Here is a 23595-nt window from a genome sequence, read left to right on the forward strand (position 1 = left end):
TCAGCTTGAGCCTATGCCCTCTAGGTTTGGAATCTTATACTTTGGGAAGATGTCTTTACCTTTGTCACTATCCATGCCCCTCATGATTTTATAAACCTCTGTAAAGGTCACTCCTGAATCTCCGACACTCCGGCGAAAATGTCCAGTGTTAATTTACCATCCAGGGATTATTTAGTAGAGCTTTAATATTTGAAAATCCCAATATTATTTTGTTATTGTGTGCCCCTTAGTAACTGTGTGTGTGTGTGTGTGTAAGTAAGTGAGTAAGTGTGTCAGTGTGTGTGCATGTATGGCTGTCTGTGTGTGAACGTGCATAGTCCCTCTTGAGCTCCTCAATGTTTCCTGGGGTCAACAGCTTGGTGTTCAGCTTCCACGTTCCCTTGCCCGCCCGCTGTTCGTCCTGTAGGTGACAGTCGGCCAGCAGGAGGCAGTGGTCAGAGAAGAACACCGGCTTGACGTCTGTGGATCTGACCGAGAGGAGCATTCGGGACACAAACAGGTAATCTATCCTTGAGTGGATAGACCCGTCTGCTCATGACCAGGTGTATCTACGCTGTGCTCCATCTGCAGGGGTGCTGAAGACGTCGTGCAGCTTGGCGTCTTTGACCGTTTCCATCAGGGCTCTGGATGTGGAGTCCAGTTTACTGACCCCCCCCACCGGATCGTCCATCTGCATTAGTGATACAGTTGAATTCTCTGGCCAGACTGACCGGCCTGGACGTAGCCAGCAACAGTGGAAGCTGCTGCAGGACGGCCAACCGTTCACTCTTACCGACTGGGGCGTACACATTAATCAGTCTCAGGGGAACGTTCCTGTACATGATGTCGGCGACGAGGAGGTGCCCGCCCACCACCTCCTTAACCTCGGAGATGGTGAAGGTGTCTCCTCACAACAGGATACCCAGGCCGGAGGCACGGCTATCGTTGCCCCCCGACCAAACTGACGGTCCATGGGCCCACAAGCTCGACCATCTCCTGTAGCTGCTGAGGTGCGGTATCCCACACTCCTGCAGAAACAGGACATCGGCTTTAACATTGGCCAGGAAGGCCATCGTAGAAACATATTGTGTAGAAGTTTTAATGCTACGCACGTTAACACTAGCAATTTTAACCCCCCTTTTACGGTTTATAAAGTTACCAATGTATCTCTGGTGTGGTTGTCTGCATCCCCGTGGTGTAGGTGAACAGTTGGACCTTCGCTGGGCTGAGGTAGCTCTCCAGCTCCTCACTGGGGTCATTTCCCTGCTCTGGTGACATTGGGCTGAGACCAGGATCCACACAGTCCAGTTCAGTGTCTGACAGTGGGGCTGCCAGAGGATCACGGCTCCCAGTTACCTGGAGCTGTGGGGCAGTGGGTACTCCCTTGGTTCCCAACAGGTGGGGGGGGGGGGGTGGGCTTTACCAGTCACCCTCAGAAGGTCTAGTATTTCCCAGTTGGGGGAGTACTGCCCTCCTTCCCCACCACCCCCACCTCCCCCCCCACTACCGCGCTCTCTCTTCTTTTGGCGATGACCCTCCTTGTGCCCATCTTCACCATCTGAAGAGCTGCCCAGATCCTCCTGGTGTGGCTGCCCTTTCCTCCCTTTGCTGGGAGGCTTTGGGGACCTGGTGGGTTTTCCTCTTCCTGCTATTCCCAGCCTCCTGGGTTGCCTCCTCCCCCATTGCCTCCGTTTGCCCAGTCGGAGCTTGGGTCGGCTGCTGTGTCTCCCCACTGGCTGCTGTCTGCTCCACTCCAGTTTGTCCTTCCTCCTGGGTGCTGCCAGACTCTATTCCCCTGCTGTTTGGGGGGGTCCTTGCTGGTTTTTGGGGGTCCATGGCTCACATTACCACCTCCGGCCATCTGTGAGTAAGTGTACCTGAGGCTGAGATGTTACCAAAAGGTTGCATTTAAACTGATTCATTAGTCTTTGAATTAACATGCTTTCTTTTCAGAGTTGTGATTCCAATTCAAATAAGACATAAGATCTGATGAGTTTGAATTGACAGTGGGCCAGTCTGTAAGGTCTGTGGAGTGGTCTGCAAGAACAGCAAGTAAGTTAAAGCCTCATTAATATGACCTTTTACAGAGTTTGTATTTAATAACCAGTAATGGCTACTCAATATCATCATCAAGTCCCAAAATACAACTCAATTCAATCCACAGCAGATAAGCACGAAGAGTTAATTTTCTACTGGCTCCAATAGCCTCAGCACTAAACAGGCCTCTCTCTCTCTCTCTCTCACTCTCTCGTGTCCTTTTGAACTCTCAAGTCAGGGTCTTGGAACAGCAATTTTTTTTTCTCTCTGTGTCTGCCCCGCTTGCAAGGGGTAAGAAGAATCCATGATAATTGTAATTAACGGTTAGATGCTGCCAAAGTTTATGATCGTACCGAGTTTCGTTTCAGGGTCAGAATCAAACACTGTTATTAACACTGTGAATGTTATCACTTAGTGTCCTGTTCACACAGAGTCACCGATGCAAAGGGAAATGTTCTTAATTGCCTTACAGCATCCTGTTATCTCTTGGTGAGTACAGATATCCCTATCTTTTACATTCCTCGAGAACCCCACTTTTTCTGAGACTTCCTCCCTGCCTATTTTCTCGTGCAGTAAATGTGTTTGATCATTCATTTTAGTCCAACAGTTTAAAGACAACTTTTAAGGTGATAGACTTTCTCACCCCCTCCTCCCCCCTCTCTTTCCCCCCCTCCTTCCCTCACTCTGGTTCCCCCACGCTCCTTCTCCCCTCTTTTTACTCAGTTTCCCTTGTCGCTCCTCCCCCGTCCCTCCTACCCCCTTCTCTCCACCCCCTCTCTCTCTCCTCCCCCCTCTCTCCTCCCCCTCTCTTTCCACACCCCCTCTCTCCTCCCGCATCTCTCCTCCCCCTCGCTCCACCCCCTCCTCCCACGTCCCTCCACAACCCTCTCCACCCCATCCCTCCTACCCTCTGTCTCTTCCTCCTTTGCTCTTGCCTCTCTCCTTCCACCACTTTCCCCTCCTCCTCATCTCTCCATCCTCCTTCTTCTCCCCTCTACTCCCCTCCTCCCTTTCTCCTCCCTCCCCGCTACTCCCCCTCTCTCATCCTCCCCCTTTGCTTCCCCCATCTCCTTCAACTCTCTCCCATCTTCCTTTGTCCCTCTCTCCTACTCCCGTCTCTCCTTCCCCCAAGTCTCCTTCCAACAACTCTCCTTCTCCTCTCTCTCCCCCCCACTCTCTCCCCCTCAATCTCTCCTCCTCAATGTCTCCCTCCCATTCACCAACTCCCTGTCTCCTTCCCCTCTCCCTCCCTCCCATTTCCCCCCTTCTTGTCCCTCTCTCCTTCTCCAAGTCTCTTTCCCAACTCTCTCCACCCTCCCTCTCTCCTCCCTCCTCTCCTCGCTGCTCTCTCCTTCCACCTCCTTCCACCATCTCTCATTCGCCCCTCTCTCCTTGCCCCTCCATCGTCTTCCCCCCTCCTTCCCCCACTCATTTTGCCCCCGTCTTCTCTCCCCTCGCCTTCCCCCCTCCCCTTGTCCTCCTCTCCTTCGCCCCCCTACTCCATTTCCCCCCTCTCCTTCCTCCTTCCCCCCGTCTCCTTCTGCCCCTCGCCTTATTCCCCCAGCTCCTTACCCCCGGTCTCCTCCCCCCCCAGCTCTCCTTCCCCCCTCGCCTTCTCTCCCCTCGCCTTCCTCCCCTCTCCTTCCCCCTTGCCTTCTCTCCATTCTTTCCTCCCCCCCGTCTCCTCCCCCCCATCTCCTCCCCAGTCTCCTCCCCCACTGTCTCCTTCCCCCACCGTCTCTTTCCCCCTCCCCCCCTCAAACCTTTTTGCCCCTTTGTCTCCCCATCCCCAGTAATGTACTTCTGAGGCTCTACAAAGCTCGGGTCAGAGAGGCATGGACTATTTTCTAATTGGGGAGAAAATTCAGAAATCTGAAGTGCAGAGAGACTTGGGAGTTCACATCCAGGATTATCTCAAGGTAAATCTGCAGGTTGAGTCAGTAGTTAGGAAGGCAAATGCAATGATGGCATTTATTTTGAGAGCACTTGATTATAAAAGCAGGGATGTATTTCTGAGGCTCTATAAAGCTCGGGTCAGACCACATTTGGAGAATTGTACACAGTGTTGGGCCCCATATCTCAGGAAGGATGTACTGACCCTGGAACGTGTTCTGAGGAGGTTCACCAGAACGGTCCCAGCGATGAAAAGCTTAACACATGAGGAATGTGTGAGGACTCTGGGTCTATCCTCAATGGAGTTCAGAAGGATGAGGGGGTGGGGGATCTAATAGAAACTTCCAGAATACTGAATGGCCTGGACAGAGCGGATATTGGGAAGATGTTTCCATTTGGTCAGAGAGACCGGGACCCAATGCCACAGCCTTAGAGTAAAGGGAAGAGCTCTTAGAACAGAGATAAGGAGAAACTTGTTGATCTAGAGAGTGGGGAATCTGTGGAATTCATTCCCACTGAAGGTTGGGGAGACCCAGCTCACTGAGTATATTGAAGACTGAGATCGATAGGTTCTTCATTGTCAATTCCAGAACCTGCTTACAGTGAATGCCTGAGATAATGTCACATTCCAGCAGTGTATGGAGCACTTTACTCTGTAGCTAACTCTATTTTCTACCTGCCCTGGGGATTTAAATGGGGACAGTTTAAATAAAGCTTTGTTTTGTATGGAACCCTGTGCTCCCTCTGCGCTGGGAGTGTTTGCTGGGAACACTGTCTAACCTCTGTGATATGGATCCTATGAAGATTGATGGGAGACAGTGTAAATGGGATTGTCAGGGTCCAAGTCCTTCACGTGGATGAGAGAAGGTCTTCAATTGGAATTGTGAGAAAAACTGGTGATTGTGGGACTGAAGGGTCAGTAACAGAATGAAGACATCATTGGCTCAGAGACAGGAGACAGGATAGAGGGTAATGAGGGTTTCAGGCTGGAGGGAGCTACAGGCACATACAAGTTGGGAACTGTTTTCAGTAAAAGGTAATTGATCCCAGGTCCCTGCAGAGTGTAATAATCTGATGCCTTTCCCTCACTATCCTCCTCCAATCCCTGGGAAGATCTGCTCCTACACTATGTTCCATTCTAACTGTTAACTGTGTTGGATACATTATTACATTGGGGATGGGTAGTGGTGCGTTTAAACCTGGGATCTTGCTGTGTAACTTGCCTTCAATATGCTCTCGCTCCCTCTTTCAACTCATCTTTTCTCTCTTTTATCCTGAAGAGCATTTGTTTGGAAAGCTGCAACGTGAAGATCCAAAATGTTCGAGTCCAGGAAAGGACAACCTCCAGAGGGGGAGCATGGGCCTGAGGCCTGAGGCCTGGTCAACAGGCTGTACCCCGTAGGGGCCCACGTGAGTTGTGTGTTTATTTAACCTGAGGTTTAATCTCCTCTGGGGGACCCTGGGTTTTAGGGGCCTCTGGTTAACTGGCTCCTGTCAGATTGTGGCCCTGTCATTTTCAAAACAGGTTTGAAGCCTGGGACTAAAGTATGCCAATGCCCAGGATCTGAGAGGCAGGACTGCCCGAGGGGGGGGGGATTGAAATTCAAATGATCTGACCCTCTCTAAAGACTTCTCATAGACTCAGAGTAATGTGCGTTATCGAGAGGGCAGGATGAGAAAATTCAACAGTGAGAGAAAGAGAGTGAGAGAGGCATTTTGAGATTGTGAAATCGCTATAATGTTTGATTCTGGGGTGACAGGAAATAATTAAACTGAAGCAGCATCACAGAGGGGGAGAAATGGTCAGAGTAATGAGCTGCTGCTGCTTATTGAATTCTTCGAGGAGGTGACCAAGCATGTGGATGAGGGTAGAGCAGTGGATGTAGTGTACATGGATTTTAGTAAGGCATTTGATAAGGTTCCCCATGGTAGGCTTATGCGGAAAGTCAGGAGGCATGGGATAGAGGGAAATTTGGCCAATTGGATAGAAAACTGGCTAACCGGTCGAAGTCAGAGAGTGGTGGTAGATGGTAAATATTCAGCTTGGAGCCCAGTTACAAGTGGAATTCCGCAGGGATCAGTTCTGGGTCCTCTGCTGTTTGTAATTTTTATTAATGACTTAGATGAGGGAGTCGAAGGGTGGGTCAGTAAATTTGCAGATGATACAAAGATAGGTGGAGTTGTGGACAGTGAGGAGGGCTGTTATCGGCTGCAGAGGGACTTAGATATGATGCAGAGCTGGGCTGAGGAGTGGCAGATGGAGTTCAACCCTGCCAAGTGTGAGGTTGTCCATTTTGGAAGGACAAATAAGAATGCGGAATACAGGGTTAATGGTAGGGTTCTTGGTCAGGTGGAGGAACAGAGGGATCTTGGGGTCTATGTACATAGATCTTTGAAGGTTGCCACTCAGGTGGATAGAGTTTGTAAGAAGGCCTATGGAGTATTATCGTTCATTAGCAGAGGGATTGAATTCAAAAGTTGTGAGGTGATGTTGCAGCTGTACAGGACTTTGGTTAGGCCACATTTGGAGTATTGTGTGCAGTTCTGGTCGCCTCGCTTTAGGAAAGATGTGGAAGCTTTGGAGAGGGTGCAGAGAAGATTTACCAGGATGTTGCCTGGAATGGAGAGTAGGTCGTACGAGGATAGGTTGAGAGTTCTCGGCCTTTTCTCGTTGGAACGGCGAAGGATGAGGGGTGACTTGATAGAGGTTTATAAGATGATCAGAGGAATAGATAGAGTAGACAGTCAGAAACTTTTTCCCCGGGTACAACAGATTGTTACAAGGGGACATAAATTTAAGGTGAAGGGTGGAAGGTATAGGGGAGATGTCAGGGGTGGGTTCTTTACCCAGAGAGTGGTGGGGGCATGGAATGCGCTGCCCGTGGGAGTGGTAGAGTCAGAATCATTGGCGACCTTTAAGCGGCATTTGGATAGGTACATGGATGGGTGCTTAATCTAGGATAGAAGATCGGCACAACATCGTGGGCCGAAGGGCCTGTTCTGTGCTGTATTGTTCTATGTTCTATGTTGCATGTGGGATCTTGCTGTGCACCAGCTCCCCCAATACTACCATTGCAGGCAGTGAGTGTTTTAATCAGATAACCCATCATTTCAAAGTTTTTCCAAGGCTTTAGCATAAAAATGCAGCTCATTTCCCGATATATTTGTGTTTGGATGTTGCTGAGAGATTGTCTGTGTCACTGAGAGAGGAAAACCTGGGATCTTGCTGTGCAATCATTCTGTAATGATTTTCCTCTTTTCAACGAATGCTGTCTCTTTCCTCCCACGGGCCACTTGAACAGTCAAAGAGAGAAACTTTAAGATCAGGAGACCTTTAAACAAGAGGTTTCTCCAGAGGGGACACGGTCCTGAGGCCTGGTCGATAGGCTGCACCATTTGGACAGGATTCTGTGTTTATTTACCGCATAGATTAAACTCTTTTCGGGGACCCTGGATTTTAGGGGCCTCTGGGTAACTGGCTCCTGTCAGATTGTGGCCCTGTTAGTTTTAAAGCAGGTTTGAAGAGTGGGGTTAAAATAACTAGGGCCTGGATTTGACACAAACACATCCATCCCCAGTGAGTGTCTGACAGACAGGACTCCCCCAAAGAGGGAATTAAAATCTTAAATGAGAAACTCTATCCAAAGACTTGTTCTAATATCAGTGTAATACGACTTGTGGGATCTTGCTGTGTCTCAAACCACCTGCAGAGTGGCCTACATTGCAGCAAGGGTGACCAAATGTGATAATCACATAAATAACACCCAGGTTGGCCCAATCCCTGAGTATCTGGGAGGGGTTCTCTCTCTCTCTCTCTCTCTCTCTCTGTCCCCTCTCTCACACCCTCTCCAGCTTCTTTTGTTGATATTTTAAACAAATAAAACCGTCCCACACACAGCAATGTGACTCGTGGGTATTTGAAGTGGGGGAGATGGAAATATTTTGCAGCACAGGGTGATTGTTTTGAGACAAAGAGGTAAAAAAAGACAAGATGCAGACAAAGACAGCGAATGTGTGTGGGACGGAGGGAGCAATAGAGGGATAAGATGTGTCTTTGTACCTGGGCTGGGAAAGGGAGACAGGATCTGGGGGAGTGGGGAGAGAACGGGGCTCTCCAATACCCCATCACCGCCCAGCTCCAATCACTTCCTTCCAGAAAGTACCATCCACAAAATTAAATCCTGCGATGGAGGGGGTGATTTTTTTTTAAAAAGACAGGAGTCTCAAAGAAATTCACAGTCTCTTGCTGGAGAGAAAAGTGGGATTGGAGCATATTCTGGAGCAGGAAGGCAGTGCCCTGTGGGACCTCCCTGTGTGTGAATGGCCCACAGTATTGCTGGCACAGAGACTGTTGGGAAACAGTGCCCCAGTTTATAAAAGGGAATATTGTCAAATATAAACACTGCTGTCTTTTAAAAGGTGAAATAAATATTACCCTGGACACGATTAAATCAGAGAGAGACAGAAAACAATTAGAGATGGAGAAGGGGAGGGTGGAGACAGAGTCTGAGGCAGCGAGAGAGAGAGAGAGAGAGAGAGAGAGAGAGAGAGAGTGGGAAGTGGTTTGAATTTGTCAAACAGCAGGATCTTTGAACCCTTAACCAGCGTCAGTGAAACACACAATCGGTCTGCGGTCACACTGCTACTTGTGGGATCTTGCTGTGTCTCAAATCACCTGTAGAGTCTCCCACATTGCAACAAGTGGCTCTGTCAAAATGTAGTTTACAGAGGCTTGGATTTTACATTTTCCTTGTCTCTCTCTCTCTCTCTCTCTCTCTATCTCTCTCTGTCTCTCTCTTGCTCTGTCCATCTCCATCTGTATCTTGTGTCTTTTACCCCTTTGACTCAAAAACAATCACCTTGTGCTGCAAAGTATTTCCATCTCCCCCACTTCAAATACCCACGAGTCACATTGCTGAGTGTGGGACGGTGTTATTTGTTTGAAAAATCAATAAATAAAGCTGGAGAGGGTGTGAGAGAGGGGACAGAGAAAGAGAGAGAGAGAGAGAGATCCCCTCCCAGATACTCAGAGAATTGAATTGAAAAGGCCAACCTGTGTCTTATTTATGTGATTATCACATTTGATCACCCAGGCCTGGACACATCCCACATTACTCTGACATTCGAAGAAGCCTTTGGATAGAGTTTCTCATTTAAGATTTTAATTCCCTCCTTGGGGAGTCCTGTCTGTCAGACTCTCACTGGGGATTGATGTGTTTGTATCAAATCCCAAGGCCCCAGTTACTTTAACTCCAGGCTTCAAACGTGTTTTAAAAACACCAGAGAGCCCCAGTCTGACAGGAGCCAGTTAACCAGAGGCCCTTAAAGGCCAGGATCCCCCAGAGGAGATTAAACCTTGGGGTAAATAAACACACAACTCACGAGGCCCCCCACGGGGTGCAGCCTGTCGACCAGGCCTCAGGCCTCAGGACCGTGTCCCCTCTGGAGAAAGCTCTTGTTCAAAGGTCTCCTGATCCTAAAGTTTCTCTCTTTGAATCTTCAAGGGGCCAGCGGGATCCCTTGGGAGGAAAGAGACAGCATTAGTTGAAAGGCAAAGGAGGAAAATCATGACAGAGAGATAACACAGCAAGATCCCAGGTTTTCCCCTCTCAGTCACACAGGCAATCTCTCAGCAACATCCAAACACAAACATATTGAGCGATGAACGGAGTTTTCATGCTAAAGCCTTGGAAAAATTTGAAATGACGGGTTAGCTGATTAAACCCCTTACTGCCTGCAGTGACAGCATTGGGGCAGCTGGTGCACAGCAAGATCCCACATGCACCAATACAGCAGCAGCTAATTACTCTGATCATTTCTCCCCTCTGTGATTCTGCTTCAGTTTAATTATTTCCTGTCACCCCAGAATCAAACATTACAGCGACTTCACAATCTCAAAATGCCTCTCCCTCTCTCTCTCCCCTTCTGTTTCCCCTGCTCCCTCAATTTTTCACTCATTCCCTCTCACTCTCTTTCTCTCACTGTTGAATTCTCTCATCCTGCCCTCTCTATAACCCACATTACTCTGACTTGATGAGAAGTCTTTAGAGAGGGTCACATCATTTGAGCTTTAATTTCCCCCTCAGGGAGTCCTGCCTCTCGGATCCTGGGGATTGACATACTTTAACGCCAGGCTTCAAACCTGTTTTAAAAATGACAGGGCCACAATCCAACAGAAGCCAGTTAACCAGAGGCCCCTAAAACCCAGGGTCCCCCCCAGAGGAGATTAAATCTCAGGGTAAATAAACACACAATTTATGTCAGCCACCATGGGGTGCAGCCTGTCGACGAGGCCTCAGGCCTCAGAACCACGTCCCCCTCTGGAGCTTGGCCAAGGCTTAGAACATAGAACATAGAACAATACAGCACAGAACAGGCCCTTCGGCCCACGATGTTGTGCCGAACTTCTAACCTAGATTAAGCACCCATCCATGTACCTATCCAAATGCCGCTTAAAGGTCGCCAATGATTCTGACTCTACCACTCCCACGGGCAGCGCATTCCATGCCCCCACCACTCTCTGGGTAAAGAACCCATCCCTGACATCTCCCCTATACCTTCCACCCTTCACCTTAAATTTATGTCCCCTTGTAACACTCTGTTGTACCCGGGGAAAAAGTTTCTGACTGTCTACTCTATCTATTCCTCTGATCATCTTATAAACCTCTATCAAGTCACCCCTCATCCTTCGCCGTTCCAACGAGAAAAGGCCGAGAACTCTCAGCCTATCCTCGTACGACCTACTCTCCATTCCAGGCAACATCCTGGTAAATCTTCTCTGCACCCTCTCCAAAGCTTCCACATCTTTCCTAAAGTGAGGCGACCAGAACTGCACACAGTACTCCAACTGTGGCCTAACCAAAGTCCTGTACAGCTGCAACATCACTTCACGACTCTTGAATTCAATCCCTCTGCTAATGAAAAAGGCTTCCCTCAGACTGAACATTTCGGATCTTCATCTGCAGCTTTCCCAACAAAAGTTCCTCGGGATAAAAGAAGGAAAAAATTACTTGAAAGGGAATGCAAGTGCATTTTGAAGGCAAGTTACACAGCAAGATCCCAGATTTAAAAGCACCTCTGCCCATCCCCAATGTATTAACGTATCTAACACAGTCAGCAGTTAGGATGGAACATGGTGTGGGAGCAGATCTTCCCAGGGATTGGAGGGGGATAGTGAGGGAAAGGCATCAGATTCTTACACTCTGCAATGACCTGGGAATAATTGCCTTTTACTGAAAACAGTTCAGTGGGCGGGTTACTCTTTGGAGGTTCAGTGTGGACTTGCTGGGCCCAAGGGCCTGTTCCCACACTGGATTGATTCTATGATTTTTTTTAAAGGAAATAATAGATTATCCGGTCACTCCCACAGATTGTATTCTTGCGTTTAAAGTTGCTATCTAATGGCAGGTCTGTCTCTGTTGTTGTGAAAGACAGCACCTGAAAGGATTTGCTCGGTGTGTAAACCAGTGTGTTGATGTTGCCCAATTATCTCTGAGTTGTGTGAAAAACAAAACTCACATATTCATAAATTCCAATCCGAGTCAAATTCTGAAGCAGCAAATTTTATTGATATGTCCTTGCAAGAACGGGTGCCTAATGAGTGAGCACCCCAATCTAAGGGTTACATTCTGATTTATGCTGCTCAGCTGCATCTCTCGGTCCTCCCCTTTCACCCCATTGGTTACTTTTACTGTAGCGCGTAGCCTATCACAAGCTCTAGCTTCTCTCTGCCTCTGTTTCCTTCTCCCATTACTCTAAGCCTGTTGCCCCTTACTCTTATCTATCTCATCCCTTATATGTATATGTTCCTGGCATAGTTTGCTGTCTTCGTGTGATCATCCTGCCAAACTAAATTCCATCTGTTGGCCACATCCCTCCTGAGACTGGCACACGATTCTCCTGTTACTGGGACATCCTGCTACACGGTCACTCTGCCCTATTAGTCATAGATAATTCGGGCTCTTTTCGCTTCTTCTGTTTTCCTATGCCTGGTACATCCTGCTCTATAATTGCTCTGCCCTGTTAGTCACAGATAATTCGATCTGTTTTCGCTTCTCACTGTTTAGTATTTGCATGTGCAGCCTAATTTTATAATGTAAGCTTTTGCAGAAGCAACACCTGTTCCCTTATTCTGTACAATTTTAACCCTTTCCCTTACAACCGCCCAGCTCCAATCACTTCCTTCAACAAAGTACCATCCACAAAATTAAATCCTGGGATGGACGGGATGATTTAAAAAAAAACAGGAGTCTCAAAGAAATCCAGTCTCTTGCTGGATAGAAAACTGGGATTTGAGCACATTCTGGAGCAGGAAGGGGGTACCCTGTGGGATCTCCCTGTGCATCAATGGCCCACAGCATTACTGGCACAGAGACCGCTGGGAAACAGTGCCCTGGTTTATAAAAGGGAATATTGTCAAATATAAACGTTACAGTCTTTTAAAAGATCAGATAAAGATTGCCATGTACAAGAATAAATCAGAGAAAGAGAAAAAGATTAGAGATGGAGAGGGGCAGGGTGGAGAGAGAGAGAGAGACAGAGAGAGAGAGAGAGAGAGAGAGCAAGTGAGTACGTAGAGAAGAAAGAAAGTGGGAAGTGGTGTGAATTTGTCAAACAGCAGGATCTTTGAACCCTTAACCAGCATCAGTGAAACACACAATCTGTCTGCGGTCACACTGCTACTTGTGGGATCTTGCTGTGTCTCAAATAACCTGTAGAGTCTCCCACATTGCAACAAGTGGCTCTGTGTCAAAATGTAGTTTACAGAGGCTTGGATTTTACATTTTCCTTGTCTCTCTCTCTGTCTCTCTCTTGCTCTGTCCATCTCCTTCTCTCTGCACCTCCCTCAGTCTGGGTCTCCCTCCCTTTCTCTCTGTCCATAGTCTGGGTCTTTCTTTCTGCCTTCCTCTCTCTGTCTCTCTCGTTCCCTCTCTCCATCACCATTCCTGACTCTGGGTCTGCCCCCTGACCCCCTCAATCTCTCCAGACCATCCCATCATTTTAAACCCTCAAGGCTGAGATGTGTCGGGTCAGGATTACAAAATGACGGGAGCGACCACATTTCAGAGACAGAGGCTGGAATCGGAGAGTGTGGGGAAAGAGAGATGGAGAGAGGGAGAGCATGGAAAGGGAAGGATGGGAGTGGGATCAGAGGGCTGGAGTGGGGAGGTGGGGTGGGTGATGTGGGGGCAGTGAATAGGCACAAGGGCTGGGGGGTGGGGAGGTGGGGGGGTCTCCAGTGTTCACACATTGAACATTGAGAGTGAAGGAGAATTTGTTCCCAGCCCATGAGTGAAGATGACAGCCTGGGATAGAGAGAACGAGACAGACAGAGAGATACACACAGAGATGGTGCAGCCTCTGGGTTCTAACTGTGTGTGTGTGATGTGTTCATATTGGAACACAGTGAGGCTCCATGTGGGATCTTGCTGTGCAGTGTTCCCTGCATTACATCTTTAGCCCATTCTGGGGGATTGTGTTGGGGGGTGGGGAAGATGGGTAGGTCAGGAGTCCTGAGCCTGTGTGAGGCTTTGTGATCATTGGATGGCCGTATCTGTGTTTTGGACAGGACCATGGGGCGGTGAGGGTTCAATGGAAGGTGTAGGCGCTACTCGAACGTAGTTTATTGAGGAGCTGAGGGTGACGGGAGTGGGTAGAGGGAGGGCTGAATTTCCCTGTCTCTCCATCCCGCCCCGGAGTTGAAATGGGAGCGGTTAGCATTTGTTGGTAACTTCACAGGGAGGCCTGTTTCCACATTGCAGTCTGTGGGATCTTGCTGTGCGGGAACAGCCTTCATCCTTTTCCTTTCCAGTAGCAGTGGGCCACCCTTCCCAAATTCGGGCCGGAGGGTGGGGGGTGGTTCTGAATGTGGACGGTGAAGGTACAGACACCCTCACAGTGTCCCTCAGCATGGGCTGGTGGGATCCTGCTGTGCAGAATTCCAATGTCAGCCTGTGTGTGTGTGAGGGGATGGAGGTGTTTGGGGACGGTTCTGGAGATGATGTGAATGGGTGGGAATGTTCTGTCAGGGTGTACAGGAAATCCCTCAGTGTTCCCTCACCCAGCTCCCTATGGGATCTTGCTGTGCACCTCTCAGCCTGCGGGTTACCCCTTACACATCACAGAAACCTGTCTCCAGGGCCTGGGCTCTGTTTGCTGACAGCTACAAAGACACATCTTATCCCTCTATCACTCCCTCCTTCCCACACTCTCTCTCTGTCTGTACCTTGTGTGTTTTTACCCCATTGTCTCAGAAACAATCACTTTGTGCTACAAAATATTTCCATCTCCCCCACTTCAAATAACCACGCATCACATTGCTGTGTGTGGGACGGTTGTATTTGTTTGAAAAATCAATAAATAAAGCTGGAGAGGGTGTGAGAGAGAGGGGACAGAGAAAGAGAGAGAGAGAGAGAGATCCCCTCCCAGATACTCAGGGAATTGAATTGAAAAGGCCAACCTGTGTCTTATTTATGCAATTATCACATTTGATCACCCAGGCCTGTACACATCTCACATTACTCTGAACAAATCTTTGCAGGGAGTTTCTCATTTAAGGTTTTAATTCCCTCCTTGGGGAGTGCTGTCTGTTAGAAACTCACTGGGGATTGATGTGATTGTGTCAAATCCCAGGCCCTGGTTACTTTAACCCCAGGCTTCAAACCTGTTTTAAAACCAACAGGGCTCCAATCTGACAGGAGCCAGTAAACCAGAGGCCCTTAAAACCCAGGGTCCCCCAGAGGAGATTAAACCTCGAGGTAAATAAACACACAACTCACGTGGGCCTCCACGGGGTGCAGCCTGTCGACCAGGCCTCAGGCCCGTGCTCCCCCTCTGGAGGTTGTTCTTTCCTGGCTTCGAACATTTTGGATCTTCACGTTGCAGCTTTCCAAAGTTCCTCGGGATAAAAGAGAGAAAAGATTAGTTGAAAGGGGAAGCGAGAGCATTTTGAAGGCAAGTTACACAGCAAGATCCCAGGGTTAAAAGCACCCCTGCCCATCCCCAATGTATTAATGTATCTAACACAGTCAGCAGTTAGGATGGAACATGGTGTGGGAGCAGATCTTCCCAGGGATTGGAGGGGGATAGTGAGGGAAAGGCATCAGATTATTACACTCTGCAGGGACCTGGGATCAATTGCCTTTTACTGAAAACAGTTCCCAACTTGTACGTGCCTGAAGAGCCCTCCAGTCTGAAACCCTCATTACCCTCTATCCTGTCTCCTGTCTCTGAGCCAATGGTGTCGTCATTCTGTTACTGACCCTTCAGTCCCACTGGTATCATTTTTTCTCACCTTCTCTCATCCACGTGAAGGAACTGGACCCTGACAATTCCATTTACACTGTCTCCCATCAATCTTCATAGGATCCATATCACAGAGGTTAGACAGTGTTCCCAGCAAACACTCCCAGGGCAGAGGGTGCACAGGGTTCCATACAAAATAAAGCTCCCATTAAACTGTCCCCATTTAAATCCCCAGGGCAGGTAGAGAATGGGGTCAGATACAGAGTAAATCTCCCTCTACACTGCGGCTTTTCAAATTCCCAGGCCATTTTGAGCTCGGCGTTAGGTACTGATTAAATCTCCCACTTCCCCCATCCTGTTCACATCAAACTCAATCAGGATAGCTCCATCACTGGGTTAGATACAGAGGATGTGTCTGTTTGGATTTCAGCCCCAATCCAGTTGGTGATGATCACGGCCTTGTTAAGTGTGTTTGGGAATGGGGAGGGAGCTGCTAGCAGGGTGATGGTGGGATAGTGGGGAGCATAGCTGCCTTCCAAGGAGTTGACCCGTGTTTGATTCCCGACCATTGCAGTGTTGTGGTTTGTAAACAGCCTTTTAAAGGTAAGGCACTGGGATAAATCTTTCATTCTGTGGAAAAATGGGTCTGTCAGATTGTTCCTTGCTTTTCCTGGCGATGGTTCCTGTGAATTGCAGTGTGGAACCGGGCAGCATTGCTCGGCATCTCGGAAGCTTTCCCCTCCGCTGCTTCCCATTTCTTATTGAAATATTGGGTGCAGCACAAGGATGGGTTTGTTTTGTTCGAAAAGTGAGAGACTGTACCTGTCAGGAACCTGAAATAATTACAGAAGCCGCTGGAAACACTGAACAGTTCCAACAGTTTCTGTAGTGGTGGGGAGGGAGGATTAATGTGTCAAATCTATACAAGGATAAAATAAACTCCAGCCTCAAAACAATCAGAAATCCTGACTCTGCAAACATCCTTGTAAATCTTTTCTGAATCTTCACAAGTTTCACACCATCCTCCCGATAGCAGAAAGACCAGAATTGTGTGGTTTATGGAATGTTACTATATCCGAACAGTTGCTGTTTATAGTTAAATAATGTTCATTTAGTTCAGGTTTCCAATCAAGTTCGGTTTGTCCAATCTTTCTTCCTTATGTTTGTGTTCCAACGATAGTGGGGAGTAAAGTGTGTTTTGCCTCAAGCCTGGCAGTTTGACCAATCACATTGTAACGCCTTACACTTGCCTTCAGGAAATCAGGAAAAGGGGTCTAGACCATTTTCTTAAGGCAGAGGAGTTTGGTCTGGTTCATAACATCCTCAATGTCATCAATCCATGTCCCTCCAGCCCTGAGCAATGATGTTTACAGATTAATGGAGGATACACAGACACATTCATCGGTATTATCTTGGACAGTAGTCATTTGGGAATGATATTCCTCAGACCATCAACTCTCAGCTCGGCCAAGGAATCCGGCACAATTGGGATACAGCCCATTTCCCGGGAGACTGAGAGGTCACTAACGGAGCGGGAGCTGGAGAGTCAGGAACAGAATAACAGGGACAGTCCGCTCTGTTCACTGACCCTTCACCCCTCAGTGAATCCAGTGCCAGGAATGACTGCTATTAGTCAGACTGACAGAATGTGATCAGATACACACACTGTCCTTCCACATCATCAATATCGCCCAGCTCCCACCCTGTCTCAGCTCATCTGCCCCTCTGCCATCTTCAATATTTTAATCGGGGCAGCATTAAGTGCGGTGCTTTGAGCTGAGCTGTCTTACCTTCTGTACTCTCTCTCTAAACGGCTCCAATTCCCCCCTATCGCTCATTGATTTAAAATGCTCCTTGACATCTGCCCCAATGAATGAGGTAGACCGTCACCTGACCCAATATCCCCTTCGGTTGGTCAACATCTACTGTATTTAAAACAAGGAGCTGCAGATTCTGGAGAGCTGACAGATAACACAGAAATTACTGGCGACATTTAGTAGGACCGGGTATCATATGAGGGGAGAAATCCGAGTGAACCTCTCGAGTCCAGGGATTGTCCATCAGAACTGAAGGGATCTGATGCTGATGCTGTCAGACCTGCTGAGCTCCACCAGCAGTTTCTGTTTGTATTTCAGTCCCAATCCAATTGGTCCTGATCACAGCCTCGGGAATAGCTTGCCAATTACTGGGAAAGAGTTGGACATGTCTACTTCCCAGCAGTTAACCCGGGCTCGAACCCCTGCCATCGCACTGTTGCACTTTGAAAGCAATCTTAAACGGGGAAAAACGCCGAGATGGAATGAATGAGATTGGACTCTCCGAGGTTTCCCAAACATGGCCACATTAGGGTGACAGGGTGGGTCCCACCTGCTATTACATTCTCAGAGCTGGATTACAGGATTACTGCTCATGTGCCTGACTGGGATAGTTCAGCTGAGACAAGATGCTCTGTAGAAATTCCCCAAGGTTCCTTCCAGAGCAGCTTCCAGACCCTCGGCATTATCATGTGGAATGCTGAACACAGCAGATACACGGGAACACCACCAGGTGACAATTCCTGAACAGGGAACCTGAAATAATTACAGAAGCCGCTGGAAACACTGAACAGTTCCAACAGCTTCTGTAGTGGTGGGGAGGGAGGGTTAATGTGTCAAATCTATACAAGGATAAAATAATTTTTTGTCATTCACATAAATGATTTGGATGTGAGCATAACATCCAAAGTTTTCCGATGACACCAAAATTGCAGGTGTAGTGGACAGCAAAAAGGGATACCTCAGATGACAGCAGGATCTGGACCAAATGGGCCAATGGGCTGAGAAGTGGCAGATGAAGTTTAATTCAGATAAATGCGAGGTGCCGCATTTTGGGAAAGCAAATCTTAGCAGGACTTATCCACTTAATGATAAGGTCCTAGGGAGTGTTGTTGAACAAAGAGACCTTGGAGTGCAGGTTCATAGCTCCTTGAAAGTGGAGTCGCAGGTAGATAGAGTAGTAAAGAAGGTGTTTGGTATGCTTTCTTTTATCAGTCAGAGTAGTGAGTACAAGAGTTGGGAGGTCATGTTGCAGCTGTGCAGGACATTGGTTAGGCCACTGTTGGAATATTGCATGGAATTCTGGTCTCCTTCCTATCGGAAAGATGTTGTGGAACTTGAAAGGGTTCAGAAAAGATTTACAAGGTTGTTGCCAGGATTGGAGGATCTGAGCTACAGGGAGAGGCTGAACAGGCTGGGGCTGTTTACCCTGGAATGTCGGAGGCTGAGGGGTGACCTTATAGAGGTTTACAAAATCATGAGGGGCATGGATAGGGTAAAGAGGCAAAGTCTTTTCCCTGGGGTCGAGGAGTCCAGAACTAAAGGGCATAGGTTTAGGGTGAGAGGGGAAAGATTTAAAAGAGACCAAGGGGGCAACCTTTTCACACAGAGGGTGGTACGTGTATGGAATGAGCTGCCAGAGGATGTGGTGGAGGCTGGTACAATTACAACATTTAAGAGGCATTTGGATGGGTATATGAATAGGAAGGATTTGGAGGGATATGGGCTGGGTGCTGGCAAGTGGGACTAGATTGGGTTGGGATAGCTGGTTGGCATGGACAGGTTGGACCGAAGGGTCTGTTTCCGTGCTGTATATCTCTATAACTCTACGACTCTAAACTGCAGCCTCAAAGCAATCAGAAACACTGACTTTACAAACATCCTTGTAAATCTTTTCTGAATCTTTTCAATTTTCACAGCATTCTTCTGGTAGCAGGATTGTGTGGTTTGTGGAATGTTACTATATTTGAGCAGTTGCTGTTGAGTGGTTAAATAACGTTTCATTGAGTTAAGTTTTCCAGGAGAGTTCGGTTAGTCCGCTCTTTCTTCCTTATGTTTGTGTAACAGCGATAGTGTGGAGTAAAGTGTGTTTTGATTCAACCCTGGCAGTTTGACCAATCACATTGTAATGCCTCACACTTGCCTTCAGGAAATCAGGAAAAGGGGTCGAGACCATTTTCTAAAGGCAGAGGAGTTTGGTCTGGTTCATAACATCCTCAATGTCATCAATCCATGTCCCTCCAGCCCTGAGCAATGATGTTTACAGATTAATGGAGGATACACAGACACATTAATCGGTATTATCTTGGACAGGAGTCATTTGGGAATGATATTCCTCAGACCATCAACTCTCAGCTCAGCCAAGGATAAAGGGCAGGAATCCGGCACAATTGGGAAACAGCCCAATTCCCGGGAGACTGAGAGGTCACTAACAGAGCGGGAGCTGGAGAGTCAGGAACAGAATAACAGGGACAGTCCGCTCTGTTCACTCACCCTTCACCCCTCAGTGAATCCAGTGTCAGGAATGACTGCTATTAGTCAGACTGACAGAATATGATCAGATCCACACAGTGTCCTTCCACATCATCAATATCACCCAGCTCCCACCCTGTCTCAGCTCATCTGACCCTCTGCCATCTTCAATATTTTAATCAGGGCAGCATTAAGCACCGTGCTTTGAGCTGAGCTGTCTTACCTTCTGTACTCTCTCTCTCAACGGCTCCAATTCCCTCCAATCTCTCTCCGGTTTAAGATGCTCCTTGACATCTGCCCCAATGAATGAGGTAGACCGTCACCTGACCCAATATCCCCTTCGGTTGGTCAACATCGACTGTATTTAAAACAAGGAACTGCAGATCCTGGAGAGCTGACAGATAACACAGAAATTACTGGCGGGATTTAGTGGGAGCGGCCTCATTTGTGGGAGATATCCGAGTGAACCTCTAGAGTCCAGGGATTGTCCTTCAGAACTGAAGGGATCTGATGCTGATGCTGTCAGACCTGCTGAGCTCCCCCAGCAGTTTCTGTTTGTATTTCAGTCCCAATCCAATTGGTCCTGATCACGGCCTTGGGAATAACTTGCCAATTACTGGGAAAGGGTTGGACATGTCTCCTTCCCAGCAGTTAACCCGGGCTCGAACCCCTGCCATCGCACTGTTGCACTTTGAAAGCAATCTTAAACGGGGAAAAACGCCGAGATGGAATGAATGAGATTGGACTCTCCGAGGTTTCCCAAACATGGCCACATTAGGGGGGACAGGGTGGGTCCCACCTGCTATTACATTCTCAGAGCTGGATTACAGGATTAGTGCTCATGTGCCTGACTGGGATAGTTCAGCTGAGACAAGATGCTCTGTAGAAATTCCCCAAGGTTCCTTCCAGAGCAGCTTCCAGACCCACGGCACTATCATGTGGAATGCTGAACACAGCAGATACACGGGAACACCACCAGGTGACAATTCCACATCAAGACACTTCCCACCCTGGCTTGGAAAAACATCTCAGTCCCACAAGTGCCATTGGTTGGAAATCCTGGAACTCCCTCCCTTACATCATTGTGGGTTTATATGCCCCAAATAAATGGCAGCAGTTCAAGGCAATAACTCACCGTCACCTTCACCAGAGCAATTATATCTGAGCAATCCGTGGGGACCCAGCGGCAATGACCCAAACACATGAATGAATCACAAAATAAAGCTCAGTATTTGGGACCCGTGTGCTCCAGGGCTGAGTATCTGAATAAATTGGATCGATATTCTCGAAAATTAAAAGGTGGTTTCATTGGAATGTCTCAGATTGTGAAGAGGCCTGAGTGGGGAGATGCTGAGAAATTATTCCTGTGTTGTCTGGGAATCTGAAACACAATAACACAGTCTCAGGAGTTGCTGGAAAAGCTCAGCAGGTTGGGCAGCATCTGTGCAGAGAAATCAGCGTTAATGTTACAGCATCCGCAGTTCATTCGGGTTTGATTACCACCCTCTCAGGGTAAGGGGCAGGTTATTTGGGAATGAGATGAGTAGACAGCGCTTCACTCTAAGGCTCTGTCAGACCTACTGAGATTCCCAAGCAATTTCTTGTTTGGATTTCAGCCCCAATCCAGTTGGTGATGATCACGGCCTTGTTAAGTGTGTTTGGGAATGGGGAGGGGTCTGCTAGCAGGATGATGGTGGGATAGTGGGGAGCAGAGCTACCTTCCAAGCAGTTGACCCGGGTTCGATTCCCGGCCATCGCAGTGTTGTGGCATTTAAAACGGTTTCTAAAGGAAAGCGACCGGGATATAAACAGATCTGTCAGATTGCTCTTTGCTTTTCCTGGCGATGGTTCCTGTGAATTGCAGTGTGGAACCAGGCAGCATTGCTCGGCATCTCAGAAGCTTTCCCCTCTGCTGCTTCCGATTTCTTATTGAAATATTCGGTGCAGCACAAGGATGGGTTTGTTCTGTTCGAAAAGTGAGAAAGTGCTCCCGTCAGGAACCTGAAATAATTACAGAAGCCGCTGGAAACACTGAACAGTTCCAACAGCTTCTGTAGTGGTGGGGAGGGAGGATTAATGTGTCAAGGATAAAATAACCTCCAGCCTCAAAACAGTCAGAGTTCCTCAGTTTTACAAACATCCATATAACATTATTCTGAGCCATCTATTCCCCTTAAACCCTTCCAATGTAGAATAGCATCTTTCTGACTCTCACTTTGAGAGATGTCCCTCAGTGAGCTCCTCCACCATTCTTTCCATTTCACTTGGGACCCACTATCCACAGTCTCCAATCAAGTGACCTGAACTCAGACACACAGAGATCTTAAAGAGTGATACAATGCAGATAGGAAGTTGATTTCATTTCTGTTTCTGAGTCCAATCTTCACTCAGTGAGACAGAGTCAGGTATTCAAGGCTCAAACAAGAGCTGGATTCTGCTTCTGGTGATTGTCTTCATTCAGTGAGAAGGAGGGCCGTGGGCTGGAAGGAGCTCATCATTGTGCTTCAGGTTGTCTGCTCAGTCTGCAGCATTGCAGGCCGTGGGAGCAGGGCAGTGGGAAAGGTACCTCGTGTGGACTGCAATAGGACTTTCAACACATTGTTCCAGGTCAGTTACAGAGCTCCAGGAATTCTGAATGAGGATCGGAAAAATGCATTGATTGAAGGAGAAGGATCAGGGAAACAGGATAAAGCTGATGAAATCAGCAGGATTTCTCGGTCTAACTCTGTACCATACTTTAATTTCTGCTTCATAAATCTACAATCCGGAGCTCAACCCACTCAGAGCAATATAAGCTCAGAAACAAATCATTCAGTCCAACACATCCATGCCGAACTGATATCCGATGTCAATCTCATCCTATTTGTCAGAATTTGGCCAATGTTCCTCTGAACCCTTATTAATTCCTACACCCACCTAGATACCTTTTAAATGTTGTAATTGTACCAGCCTCCACGACTTCCTCTGGCAGCTCATACACACAGTGCCCTCTGCTTTAAAAATGTTCCCCTTCGGTCCCTTTTATATTTCCCCTCTCAACTTTAACATATGCCATCTGCTTATGGACTCCCCCACCACAGGGAAATCACCTTGCCTTTTTACCCTATTGAGGGTCCTTCATGATTTTGTGAACCTCTATAAGGTTACCCTTCAGCCACTGACGCTCCAGGGATAATAGCCCCAACCTATACAGTCTTACCCTCCAGCACAAACCCTCCAACCTTGGCAACATCCTTGTAAATCTTTTCTGAACCCTTTAAAGTTTCACAACACCCTTCTTATAGGAGGGAGTCCAGAATTGCACATTATATACCAATATTGGCTGAACCAATACTGCAACGTGACCACCCAACTCCTTTACATAATTAATTAAGCAATAAAGACAAAAATGACAAACGCTTTCTTCACCATCCTATCGAAATGTTAGTCCACCTTCAACGATCTATGAAGCTGCACTCCAGGTCAATTTGTTTAGCAACATCCCTAGTACCTTGTCATTCAGTGTAAATGTCCTGCTCTCTTTTGCCTTTCCAAAATGCAGCACCTCACATTTATCTAAATTAATCTCCATCTGCCACTCCTCGGCCCATTGGCCCATCTGATCAAGATCCTGTTGTACTGTGAGGTAACCATCTTCACTGTCCTTGACACTTCCAATTTTACTGTCATCTGCAAACTTACTATCCATTCGTCCTATTGCCACATCCAAATCATTTATATAAATGACAAAACAACAGTGGACCCAGCACCGATCCTTGTGGCACACCGCTGGGCACAGGCCTTCAGTCTGAAAAGCAACCCTCCCCACCACCCTCTGTCTTCTACCTTCGAGCCAGTTCTCTCCCCAAAGGGCAATTCTACTTCCACAACATACAAGTTTGAAATTATGACACCAGTCTCAAAAGTACAACAAGAGCCTATTCCTGATTGGGGAATCGGGGCCAGGGAATCAATAAAAAGAAATGTTGCAAGGTTTGGTAAATTGGGGATTCAGATCAGTGCATCACTAAATGAAAACAATTCAGCAGGGCACTCGTACGTGGAAGAAGTGATTCAGGGAACAATTAAATGGAAGGAATTGAGGCAGGGCAACAGTAATTGGAGAATTTATGCAGCGGCCTTTATATTGAGCAGGATAATACTCAAAGGGAGAATT

This window comes from Chiloscyllium punctatum, chromosome 13 (genome assembly GCF_047496795.1).
Source record: "Chiloscyllium punctatum isolate Juve2018m chromosome 13, sChiPun1.3, whole genome shotgun sequence".
Lineage (NCBI taxonomy): Eukaryota > Metazoa > Chordata > Chondrichthyes > Orectolobiformes > Hemiscylliidae > Chiloscyllium > Chiloscyllium punctatum.